Raw genomic sequence first — 14,605 nt, forward strand, 5'->3', positions numbered from 1 at the left:
AAAAATAATGGTGTCTATATATGAAAACCCTTATGGTAAATGCCCAAGTTGCTTACCTCAAAATTAGCATCTTTTGAATTGTTGTACAACCAATAATTCTCCAACACGATTAAGATATAACCTAGTGACCAGGGCACTTCCAAGACTTTCAGAAATGATGATAAACGAATTCTTGCTTGGCAAACTTCTCACCACACGCCTTTTAGAAAAGAAAGAGAGTGTTTCTTTCAAGTTTTGAATCAAGCATTGTTAGCAATTCGCCGAATTATTCGCGAATAATTTGCAAATCGAATTTTTGAAGGGCAAAACGTATAATACTTTCGAATGTTTGAAAATTTTGGAATAATTTGCGTTTTTTTTGCATTGAAACATATAATACGGATTTTGGTGAATTTTTCAAAATTTTGGCTAAAAAAAAAATGAATGAAAATTCGGTTGCGCTTTTGTTATTTTTTATGTATTTTATATCCTCACTCTTACTTTAAGTCCCCAACTCTTACATTTTTAGTGATAAATTAATCCAAAAATTTTGTTTTTTTTATTTTTTGGGCAATATTTAAATTGTCATGTCATGGTGTGTGTATTTTGAAATTTGAACGATAATTTTAATCTAAGAATAAATAAATGAAGGTACTTATGTGGACCATTCAATTGGTTTCAATGTTTTTGTAGCTAAATTGTTTAGATATATTTGTTATGTTGTAAAGAATGACAACTATTATTAATATTTACTAACATAATATCATGAATTTTTGACTTTCGAATTTTTGCAACTAAACGTTTAAAACACATATTAATTAAACACTGCATAATTGCTATATTACAAATTTTTGACCGAATATTTGAGTATACCTTTTTTTAATCACCGGATAATTTTCGAATTATTTCCGAGTCCCGAATTTTTGCCAGACCAGATCCCGAATTGATTAACAATAAGGGAATCAGGACACTTATGAACAATTGAACTCACAAAGTCCACAGTGACGCTTGTCCTTTCTTTTGACTTGGGCGGTGGATTGGAAGTTTGAAATTAGGTGCAATGGGACAATTGACCTTCGACATCACATTAATTAGCTAGACGACTTGACTTGAATCTTGAATCAAACATAGTTTGAGCTTTAGCCTTTAGATAATCAACTAAAATTTAAACTGAAGGAGACCTATCTAATGATAATTCCATCTTGCCTACTATCAAGAACAAGTTATCGTATCAAGTAACAAATTGATTTTTTTTTTTTTTTTTCTACTGGAGCACTGTAAGGGACATCCTCTTATGGACGTGATAAACATGCGTGTCCACACGCAACGACTCCGTCACTCTAACTCAACTCCAAGATCGGTTTAGTAATAATAACTCGTCATTCGACTTCGTCTCATGATATCATCATTGGCTACTCTCATTATTGCTATCATTAGCATCAAGCTTTTATCCGCCGCAATTCTCAAATCAGCACTATCATTACAACCTTATGTAGAATTAAACAACCAATCAAGAGACAAAACACAAGATTTATAGTGGTTCGATGCCAATGCGGCAGTCTACATCCACGAAAGAAGAAAGGGGTTTATTGCTTGATTAATTTCTTAGGGTTCCATTACAAAGATATATATATATATATTGCACAACACAAGTGCACAAAATCGTCTATATTTTCTAAGAATGGAGTCTTCCCTTTTATAGAAACACCAATATCAGTCGAACTTGTCATGAACCGACTGAGCGCGCACGCGCTGTCTCTTTCTTCTCCCACACTCCCCCTCAAGTTGGTGTGAAGATATCTAGCGAGCCCAACTTGGAGAGTATATCATGACACTTGGAAGTTGGAAGTCCCTTGGTAAAAATGTCTGCAAGTTGTTGGTCACTTCGAACAAAGGAGGTAGTGACAATGTTAGACTGTACTTTTTCACGCACAAAATGACAGTCAACTTCAATATGCTTAGTTCTTTCATGGAACACCGGATTTGCAGCAATGTGCATAATAGCTTGATTATCACAGTAAAGTGTAGTTGGCATATGCAAACCAAAACACAAATCCTTCAGAAGAGCGCGAAGCCATATGATTTCACTGGTGGTGGAAGCCATAACCCTGTACTCAGCTTCAGCACTAGAATGAGCCACTACATTTTGTTTCTTGCTCTTCCAAGTGACCAAATTACCTCCCACAAAGGTACAATAACCGGAAGTAGACCGTCGATCAATTGGACATCCTGCCCAATCAGCATCTATATAAGCAGTAATAGATGTATGCCCATTTTTCCGCATCCAAATACCTCTTCCTGGCGACCCTTTCAGATACTGCAGTATTCTAGAAACTGTATTCATATGTGGAGTCTTTGGAGCATGCATAAAATGACTAACCAAGCTTACTGCATAAGAAATATCTGGTCGGGTAATAGTTAAATATATTAGTTTACCAACTAATCACTGATACTGATCAATGTCAGTAAGAAGATCACAGGTGTTGTCTAACTTGGCTCCACTGTTAGTTGGAGAATCAGATGGTTTTACCCCCAGCTTTCCTGCTTCACTTAAAAGATCCAACACATACTTTCTTTGATTAAAAAATATGCCTCTTTTTGAATAAGCAATTTCGATCCCAAGAAAGTACTTCATAATACTTAGATCCTTGATGACAAATTTCTTGTGCAGTAAATCCTTGAGCTTAGAGAATTCGATATGGTCATTACCTGTGATAACTATGTCATCAACATAAATAAGAACAACAATCAAGCTTGACCTGCTAGACTTAACAAATAAGGAAGGATTAGCATCACTCCACTTAAGAACGGTCATAGCTAGAACAGAACTGAGTTTGGCATACCACGCTCGTGGAGATTGTTTAAGTCCATAGACAACCTTTTTTTAACTTGCATACTAATCCAACCTTAGTCTCCTTCGGATGTCCAGGTGGGATGCTCATATACACTTCTTCTTTAAGATCGCCATGTAAGAATGCATTTTAACATCCATTTGAAACAATTTTTAGTCTTGATTTACAGCTAGAGATACAAGAACTCTAAACGTGTTCATCTTTGCAACTGGTGCAAATGTCTCCTTGTAGTCCTGACCATATGTTTGGGTGAATCCCCTTGCAACGAGTCGAGCTTTAGACCTTTCTAAGGAACTATCATTGTTGAACTTGTTTCTGAACACCCAACGATAATCAACTGTTTTCTTTCCATAAGGTAGCATAACAATCTCCCAAGTTTTATTCTCGTCTAGAGCACGAAGTTCTTCTTGCATCACCTTTCTCCATACTGGACGAGAGTTAGTTTCTCTAAAGTTCTTGGGTTCTTGCACATCATCGACTGTACTCAAGAAAGCATAATGAGATGAAGTGATATTGGCATACGTTATATACTCCTATAGTGGATATGAAAGTCATGCAAGGAATAAAAATTCCTGTGAATCACTGGAGGATGTAGTTCTCTATCAGATTTATAGTAATCCTTGAGAGTTACTGGAGGTCGTCTCTCTCTTTCTGATTGTCGAGAAACTGGAGGAGCACTAGAGCGCGGCCGCGCCTCTGTTAGCTCATTCTGTGAGCACGCTTGCACCTCAGTTACTGGAAAGTCAGGAGCACTAGCGCCAGCCTCTGTTAGCTCGATTCGGCCGGCGCCCGCTTTCCGCACCTCGCCACTAGAAAGTTGTTCGAGCTAGAGCGCGCCCCCTTAGTTGCTTTCATCACCGAAGCGCCGCACGCCTTTTTCAGTAGAACCTATAACTTCAGTGGGTTCAATAACTTCTGCGGAAGGAACTATATCTTCACCAACTGCTGGGATAGGAACTATATCTTCACCAACTGCTGGGAGAGGTGCCAAATCTGCCAAACACTCCCCCTGGGACCGATTCCTAGGCATAGCTGGATTTTGAAAGAAAGCTTCAGATTCCATAAATCGGACATCATGAGAGACAACCAGTTTTCCTGTTGCCGGATTGTAACATATGTAGCCTTTCTGAGTGGTAGAATAACCAACAAAAACACATCGAGTAGCCCAAGCATTGAATTTATCTCGATGAATAGCTTGCTGATGCACATAACAAACACACCAAAAAACTCGCAGATGAGAGAGATCCAGTGGCCTAGATTTGAGCACTTCCAATGGGGATTTAAAACCAAGAACCCGACTGGAAAGACGATTAATCAAATAAGCAGTAGTTAAGATACCATGAGACTAGTATTACTTAGGAACATTCATGCCCAACATAAGAGCACGAGTGGTCTCCAAAAGGTGTCTGTTTTTTCTTTCAGCCACGACATTCTGCTGAGGTGTGCCAACACAGCTAGTTTGATGAATTATCCCCTGGCTACGAAGGTACTCAGGTAACAAACCTTTGCAAAACTCAGTTCCATTGTCAGATCTAAATGTCTTGATTTTTCCAGCAAACTGATTAGTAGCCATATTATGAAAATCCTTGAAAACATTCACAACCTCGATCAGTCTTTGATTTCAACAAATATAACCATGTAGCACGAGATTTATCATCAATAAATAACACAAAATACTTATAGCCATTATAAGAATTAACGGGAGCAGGTCCCCATAAATCAGAGTGAATTAACTCAAACAAATTATTAAACATAGAATGCGAGTTTGGAAAAGGTAAACGAGTTTGTTTAGAAAATTGACAAACATCACAAACATCATCAGAGTTTATAAAAACATGCGGAAACAATTTAACAGGACATGACTAGATGGAAGCCCAAGTCTTTTATGCAAAATGCGACTCTCAAGTAAACCACTAGCTTGACACGCCTTCTTATGCGACTTCAACAAATAGAGTCCATTGGAATAAATTCCTTCACCAATCGTCCTCTTCGACTTTCGATCCTGAAAGACAACAGAGTTAGGAGAAAAAATGACATCACAATTTAAAGAATTTGTAAGTTTGCCAACAGATAGACGTTGGACAGGGAAGGAAGGAACAACTAGAGCATCACTCTTGAGACTTTGATTAAAAAAATCCACTTGACCACTACCTAGAATGAGAACGGTGGAGCTATTGGCTATGGAAATATTATGTTTTTCGGTTTTGGACACAAAATTATGGACAGAGGCTCGGGCAATTAGCCATATGATCAGTACCCCCCGAATCAATTATCCATGAGTTACTATTTTCTGGCATAGTAAAATAGGCATGTAAAATACCTGACACATGAGTTGAGACATACTGACCTTTGCTAGATGGCATGGACTAAGTGAGTTGTTGGAAAATTTGACTCAACTGATGACTAATATCTGAGTTGGACATTGATGTCTCGGCTACTGCGACATGCTCTTTCTTGGACAATTCTTTTTCCTTTTTAAGATGCAGATATAATTTCCAACAACGGTCCTTGGTGTGCCAGTTCTTCCCACAATGATCATAGTGAGATGGTTCCCTTTTTCCCTTACCTTTTTCAAATCCATGTGACTTCTTTCGAAAATCGTTTTCTGCAAGTAATACAGTAGATTTAGAGATTGAGGACTTTACCTCAAAGTTCATGGTTTTCTTCCTTGTTTCCTCCCTCTGAATAGTTGCACAAACAGCAGCAAGTGATGGAAGAGTGCTTTCCATTAGAATATTACTTTCCATATTTTCATATTCTGGTTTAAGACTACGAAATACTGTGAAGATTTTATCCTCTTCAACCCATTTCAAAAGAGTCTTAGCATCTGTATTGTGTGGACGATATATGTTTAACTTATCCCACAATTTCTTCAAATTCCCAAGGTGTTATGTAAAAGTCTTCTCACCTTGTTGCAAAGCACCGATTGTGAGTTGAAGTTAAAAAACACGGGCATAATTGTTCTGGTTTCCGTATAAATCTTCAATTGAATCCCACATCTCCTTTGCAGAATTAGAGAAAGTAAAAATTCCAGCAATAGTTGACTCCATAGAATTGAGTAACCAAGATCGAACATGCTGATCATTGGAAACCCAATTCTCATATTCGGCATCATCAATGGCAGGACACACCTTTGCACCATTAATGAACCCTAATTTCCTCTTGCCACCCAGAGATAGCGAAACAACCCTAGACCAAGGTATATAGTTTGTTCCATTCAAGAGAATTGATGACAGCTTCCAACCGGGATTAGAATCAGTCTTTGTTGTTACAGCAGACTTTTGGGTTTGGTTTTGCATCTAACATAGTATTTTGTGTTTATTTAGATTGATTTAGAGAAGAGATTAAGTGCTCCGCTCTGATACCATGTAGAATTAAACAACCAATCAAAGAGACAAAACACAAGATTTATAGTGGTTCGGTGCCAATGCGGCAGCCTACGTCCACGGGAGAAGAAAGGGGTTTATTACTTGATTAATTTCTCCCATTACAGAGATATATATAGGCACAACACAAGTGCACAAAATCGTCTATATTTTCTAAGAATGGAGTCTTCCCTTTTATAGAAACACCAATATTAGTCGAACTTGTCATGAATCGACTGAGCGTGCACGCGCCTTCATCATGTGCAACTGAAGTGTGCACACGCTATCTCTTTCTTCTCCCACACTTTTGCTACACTCTAACCATCATTACACTCTTACCATCATTACACCCTTAACCCTACTCTCTCTCTCTCTCTCTCTATACTAGCTCATGCAACCTAATACACGGAGCTACCACACACGTGCAACCTGTGAGGACGTGTCGCTCATCCTAGCAGCACACCTGTCCATACCACCATATGTGTCACCCAACCACTTGTTCACAACACCTATAAAAACCAACCCCAGAACTACGTTGGTTTGATACCAATCTCACTCGCACAGTACTGGACACGTAGACATCTTCTCACTCATGAAGAGCAACCATTTCTATCAACCAAAACCATCCATTTTCTTTATCTAAATTAGAGCTAAGTCATAAACACTTGGTGTAATGTTTTGTTAATCCCCTGGGATAAAAATAGACATTTACATTTAGCACCATCTATGGTAGATTTATTGAAAATTTGATAACTCACACATCTATCTTCTTCGGCGATAAAGCCCCTCTTATACTCAAGCTTAAAAAATGGACGTTGATCTACCTAGTCCACCCACCACCATTGAACTTGCAGCTCAACTACGATCACTCCAAGAGCAGTACGATGTATTTAGAGCCACACATCCTGATCCCCCAGTTAATGGTTCTGAAGTGGAAAACCATAGTGAACCTGCTCACATCATATCCCAGCCAACATTGAAGTTGCCATTGCAGCAATAGTACAACACCTTTCCCACCATCACCGAAATACATGGAAGCAAAGCATGTCTCAAGTTGTCCTCCAAACATTGCAGAAATTCAATGACTCTCCACTCACCAAATAAATTCAAGAAACAGTTACACCACCACATTTCTAGCAACCAGATTTCTCGATGTACGATGGCTCCACTTGTATTTTCGAACACATAAAAAGCTTCCTACAACGCTTAACAATGTACACTCACCTTGATGAGTTGTTATGCCGTCTCTTCCCATCTACCTTCAAAGGACCTGCTCTCAAATGGTTTTTTGACCTACCTGTTGTTTCCATCGCCAAATTCTACTATTTCAAAACCATTTTTGTACAAAAATTCTTTCATAATCGAGCCAAACAGCCCACCATGGCCACCATTTTCAAGACTCACCAGCAATACTCTGAAACACTAGAATTGTAACTTCAACACTTTAAAAAGACTATTTTGTCACTCGATCACATTGTCCCTGAATCAGTCATCATCATCGCTTTCTGAAATGGTCTCACACCCACCTCTAGCCTCAGTCAATCACTAGGCGACTTGTACAAAAAGGTGGACAAGTATATCAAAGAAGAAAGTGGACTCGCAGCACTCACATAAACAAACAAACTAGTCGTAACAATATTCACTCAAGACCTACCCCACAAGCGCCCCAGAGAACTTGATCATGAACCTTCATCAACCACACCACAATGCAACGAGACACCCGATCCCAACCTCGAGTGTTCACACATCTGAATCGATCCTTGTCCCAGATCTACAACCGAATCAAGAACGCCAGATGGTTCAAACCTGAAATCCAGCAAATCAAAGAACTTCCTGATCGTGCTTACTGTCAGTTTCACGACATTCACTCTCATCCCACCGATCGGGTGCCACGGTTTGAAGAATTACATCCAAGACTTGATCGACCACGACAAGTTAGGTGACTTTGTAAACTATATATAAGACCCACTTCCTCGTCTCTTACTGGGAGATTGCGACCGCTCTCGTTCACCGAACAACCGCAAAAATCCTGCTCTCGTTTGTCATCATACTTATTCACTAAGATGATAACACTCACCACCCCCATCTTCACAACACAATCACAATTGACTTCTCGCCCCCGCAGTCAACCAGGGAAGACAACTGAGTTATCAACACCATCACCCAAGCTGATGAACCCACAACAGACTACTCCCATCGCGACAAGCGTCGACAGAATGGTGATAAGAACCATTGCTTCAACCTTACTTATACCAGAGTTTCACTCATCTCACCTGTAAGGGGGATTTCCCGTCATTGGATAAATGACACGTGTATGGGAAATAACCCAGAATTATAAATGTCCAGAATGAGACAAGAGTTTAGTAGGCATGAGCCAGACATGTGACCGACTGCCTCTAAGCATAACAATTCTCCAAGTCGTTAGAAACTGATATAGACAGTTCTTGAACATAAGGAAACTAAAAAGGCATAAGAAAACTGATAAGGAAAGAATCGTGATGACATATTTTTAAGAGTTACCTTTTAGATATAATCTTCCCATGTACGATGGGATATTATGATAAACAAGGAAACCTACCTCTAATAAGATATGGTTTAGATTCAAACTTCCATAAGAAGAGGATTCCTAATAAGAAGGTAGAGTCCAAAGATGGAAGGGACCTCATAAGCGGTGAGGACAACCCTAACCCAAGGAATCTCAAGGCTTTTCCTATATAAACCATAGGAATTCGCTCTTAGGAACTACACAAAATAGGGTTTGATTCTCCTAAATAAATAAGAAGATACGTAGGCAGTTGTTAGGCGGTTCAACCCTGAACTCTATATCATCTCATCCCTTCTCTTTCAAAAACAGGGATCCTGAATCACAAGGCACAGAGGAGGATCAGGGGATACTCAGAAAATCCCCTACATCACCCGTCAAAGGCCTCAACCCAGCAATACTCTACTTCACAGATGATGATCTCAACAAAATTTACACCTTACACAATGACGCAATCGTAGTCCAGCTCAAAGTCAAAGGCATCCGAGTCTAGAGAATCTTAGTTAACCTCGGAAGTTCTTGCGACATTCTTTACTACATCACCTTCAAGCAACTCGGGTTACCCGACTTTATTTTGATCCCAATTGTCGCCCCATTCTATAACTTTAATGGACTACGCACCGATCCTAAATGTGATGTCTTATTGCCAGTCTCCATCACAGATAACACAGATTTTGAAGTCACAATAAGGACCCACTTCAGCGTCGTCCTAGACATCCCTTCTTCCTACAACACCATCTTAGGGCGTCGTTGGATTCACAACATGAAAGCAGTCCCATCAACCTTGCACCAAGTCATTCATTTCTCCATCTGCATGGCATCATGGAACTTCGCAGCGACCAACTGCAAGCGCAACAATGCAGTCGAATCAACACCACCCCTCCTGAAGAAACTCTTTACCAGACAATGTTCACTCCTCCCCCAGTCCCTGCCACTCCAGCTGAACCAACTCTCAACAAGGTCCGACTTCAACTCCCCTAACCCCTAAGTTAAATACTGATGTTCCAGGTGTCCACATGTCAATATAAGCACAGAAACAAACCTTTAACATATATACATTAGCTATGACCTAGGACAAACCATCCATGACCAACTTGTAAAATTGCTAAGTGATAATAAAGATGGTTTTGCTTTCTTGTATACCGATATGTCTGGCATAGATCCTTTAATAGCATGCCATCGACTCAACGACAACCCCAAATATCGATTTGTCACACAGCGACCCTGCACTTTGTCACTTTAATATAAACATAAGGTCTATGATGAGATCGGATTCATCAAACTTCCCATCATGCCCAAATGGGTAGCTAATATTGTCGTTGTCCCCAAAAAGAACAGACAAGTTTACGTTTGCGTCGACTTCACAGACATCAATAAAGCATACCCGAAAGATAGTTTCCCACTCCCACACATCAATCGCCTTGTCGATTAGTCCTGTGGCCACGCCTTACTCTAATTTATGGATACCTATAACGGATATAATTAGATCCCACTCCACCCATATGATCAAGAAAAAACCACTTTCATCACTGAAGAGGGTTTATTCTGTTATATCATCATTCTATTCGGCCAAAAAAATGCTGGAGCCACATTTTAACGATTAGTCAACACCATCTTCAATAATATGATTGGTAAAACCATGGAAGTTTATGTTTATGACATGATCGTCAAAAACATGGAAATTGTTGATCACATTCTGTACCTACAAGCTGCTTTCGATCGACTCCGCCAGTACAAAATGAAGCTCAATCCTATCAAATGCCTTTTCGGCGTAACTTCAAGTAAATTTCTTGGATATCTTGTTTCTAAATGCAGAATCGAAGCCAATCCTGATAAGATTCGAGCCATCGTCAACATGCCAACTCCAACCACCAAAAAATAGATTCAAAGACTCAATGGAGAGATCATAGCTCTCAATCGGTTCATCTCCAAAGCATCTGATAAATGCTAACCCATCCTTGAAATTATCCGCAAAGGCTCTCCATATACATGGAACGATGAATGCAACGAAGTTTTCTCTAAGCTCAAAACATATCTTTCAACTCTACCAGTAATCTCCACTCCTATCGGTGATGAAAATCTCTATCTATATCTCTCCACATCCAATTTCGCAATCAATTATGTACTTCTTAGAAACGATAATGGAGTTGAAAAACTGGTTTACTTCACCATCAAGACACTGCTACCTACAAAACACCGTTATACTCCACTCGAAAAAGTTGTCTTCGCTCTCCATTATTCCGCTCAGAAGTTCAAGCCATATTTTCAAAGGTGCACCATCAGAGTCATCACCGAATATCCTTTAAAACACATCCTGCACAAATCCAAACCTGCTCCCATCGCCAAATGGATAGTCAAGCTAGTAGAACACGACCTCAACTTCCTGCCACAAACAACTCTCAAAGCCCAAGTAGTTGCTGATTTTTAACTAACTTCCCAGCCGAAGATCCACATTGGCATCCAGAATACGAATCTCGAACGTCAAAACTCACTGAACAAGACGTGTGGTCCATTTATGTTGATGATACGATTCTTATAACAACGATGGCAGTGGTATTGGTGTACACTTCACTCACTAGAGGGCTCCATCATCGAAAAATTTGTTCGCATGGACTTTGCAACTTCCAACAACGAAGCAGAATATGAAGCTCTCATTGATGGTTTAAGAACTGCTCACACCGTACAAGCTCAAAAGATCAAGGGCTATAACGACTCCCAGCTAATGGTCAAGTAAATCAATGGCGAATACCTCACCAGCACTGGCAACCTCGATCGATATCTTCACCTGGCTAGGAATATGGCCAAGTTATTCAAAAAATTCAGCCTTGAACATATCCCCCAAAAAGACAATCGTCATGCTGATTCCTTAACATATTTGGCCACTCAAACTAACTCAACTCACTGTGAATCATCTCAGTCGACATCCGAACAACACCATCATACCTTGATTAGAATGAAGCGGTCAATATAGTATCAAATCTTCAATTTTGCCCACAATGGAAGCATATGTCCAGACATGTTGGAGGAAACCCATCTTTGTCTATCTCCAGAACAACATCTTACCTTCTTATTCACGTCAAGCCATAAATCTCCAATGCAATGTGCGAATGTACACTTTCATCAATAATAGACTATAACTCAAATCTGCAAGTGGAACACATCTATATTGCCTCACACCGTTTCAGTCTCAACTCATATTAGCTGAAATCCATGAAGGCTAATGTGGAAACCACGCAAACAGCCGATCCATGGTCCACAAAGTTATTCATCAAAGATACTCCTGGCCGTACATGAAGAATGACACTCGTGAGTATGCTCAGCGATGCGTCAAATGCCAAACATTCTCTCAGTTCACAATATCCACCAACCATCACAGTCGCTGCACAATATATTCAGCCCATGGCCATTCCACATGTAGGGGCTTGACACAGTCGAACCACTTCATAAGCAACCAACGGTAGGCTATCATTTTGTCCTTATTGCAATTGAATACTTCACTAAATGGATCGAAGCAGTTCCCTTAGTCAATGCTTGTGAATATGACGTCTAAAAATTTGTTTAGGATAATGACAGGCTGAAGCATCCAACAAATCCATTCTTGACGTTCTCCAAAAGAAACTGAAAAACAAAAAAGAACAATGGCCAAATCAACTCGAAAACGTCCTATGGGCTTTTCACACTACCACTTAATCGAGCACCACAATATCACCTTTCTCTCTATGATTTGGCATAGAAGCCATCATTCCATTTGAACTCACTGTCATGACCACTCGATCTGAATTAGTTGAGTCCGGATTCAATGATGATGTTCTTACACGCGACGTCGATCTCCTCGAAGAAAGACGAGACCAAGACGCCATCCACTTAGCCCATTATCAACAAATCCTACGCAAATCATATAACCAGAAAGTCCACCAATGACTCTTCCAAGTGGGTGATCTCGTTCTCAAACGAACACTCTGAGAATGACCTTATATCATCTACAAAGTCATGGGCAACAGATCATACTGCTTCCAACATTCCACAGGTGAACTCCTACCCCGCCCTTGGAATACTGCCAACTCAAAAAGTTTTGTGCGTAACTTCCTTGTCATATTTTTACCTGTATTACTGCATTTTTACCAATCATCAATACAAGACTACTTCACTAACCATGGATTGCAATACGATTGTTAGCTAGCAAAGATCATCTTTGTATGCTGGCCTAAGAGCGACTCCACATCCTACATACGGGTTCGATATTCCCATAGTAAATTGTTATACGGGTTTGATACTCCCCTAAACTATCATACGAGTTCGACATTCCCACAATAAAATGTCACATGGGTTTGATACTCCCTTAAACTATCATACGGGTTCCACATTCCTACAGTAAACTGCTATCACATGGGTTTAATACTCCCCTAAACTATCATACGGGTTTGACATTTCTATAGTAAACTGTCACATGAGTTTGATACTCTCCTAAACTATCATATAGGTTTGACATTCCCACAGTAAACTGTCAAATGGGTTTGATACCCCCCCCCCCCCTCTAAACTATCACACGAGTTTGATTTTCTCTACAAACTATCATATGGGTTAGTCATCTCACTCTCGAACGCTTGCTTACAATGCATTGATCAATTGTTCGCTGGCAACAAAGCACCCTTGTATGCCAGCCTAACGAACGACTCCTCTATTAGTCTATGCCTTCAGATTATGGCTCAACATCCTATCTCTGCTCTCTCAACTATGATACGACTCTCAATGATATTTTCCATCTGATCAAGATGACAAACTCTTTACAATGACCATAATGCATTTCAACATGCTGGTTGATAATTGTAAATTAGATGTTACTCTAACTCATACTTAAGTTATGTACTTTACTCACAAATTCATGCTGATGCATAATTCGAGTAAAGGTTCCATCTCATGCCTAAACACTAGAGCAAATATGACAAAGGTGCTAGAACAACTCAAGATAATCCATGGTGAGAAAGATTTTGATGGTAGTTTACACTACTTGAATTACTATTAGCAAATTTGAAAGTTAACTACAAGATTTAAATTGCTTAATTACTAAAGAAGATATATATATATATATATATATATATATATATATATATATATATATATATATATATATATATATATATATATATATATATATAGAGATAAAGAGAGAAATCCACTCCACTCATGCAAGAATTTTACTCCACTAGTTTCAGCCTTGTTATTGCATCCCTAATCCTTATTGGGTTCATAGACAAACCCTTTCCCTCAATATTTTCATTCACATTTGTTCATGCGCATTTACAGAAATTATGTATCAAACGCATAAATTTTCATTTTTACGTGCTCTCGTTTTTCTCTTAATTCATTTTTTTTTCTTTGTCATACGAACTTCGTTCACATGCTAAAGAGGGGGTGGTGTTTCGACCACCACCTACGTGGCAAACATCCATTAGTAGTGATCTCAATTTTATTCGTTTAATCGACAGGACTAAAGCCCAATTTGCAATATCCTGGATCAATGTACATGTCCATTAACTCTTGTGTCTAAGGCTGAACCTTAGCCACATGGTTTGCCACTAATGTACATTAATTTATGTCAAGATTCGTTTCTTATCAAAGGGATAATTATTAGTTGAGAGTTATATTCAATTACAATTACTTAAGCTACAAGAATACTTAAGCTACAAGGAGTCTCTACTCTACTTATATAAATATCAAACTATTTTTTACACAGAATTACGATCTAGAGACTTGATCCCATCGATAATTTGGGTACGTAGGCAACCGAAAGGTACAGTCTCATCATTCTCTCGATCACCATCACTTTTCTCACTACTTTTCTACATTATTCATCTATTTCGTCACCA

Source organism: Coptis chinensis, chromosome 3 (genome assembly GCF_015680905.1).
Source record: "Coptis chinensis isolate HL-2020 chromosome 3, ASM1568090v1, whole genome shotgun sequence".
NCBI classification, from domain to species: Eukaryota; Viridiplantae; Streptophyta; class Magnoliopsida; order Ranunculales; family Ranunculaceae; genus Coptis; species Coptis chinensis.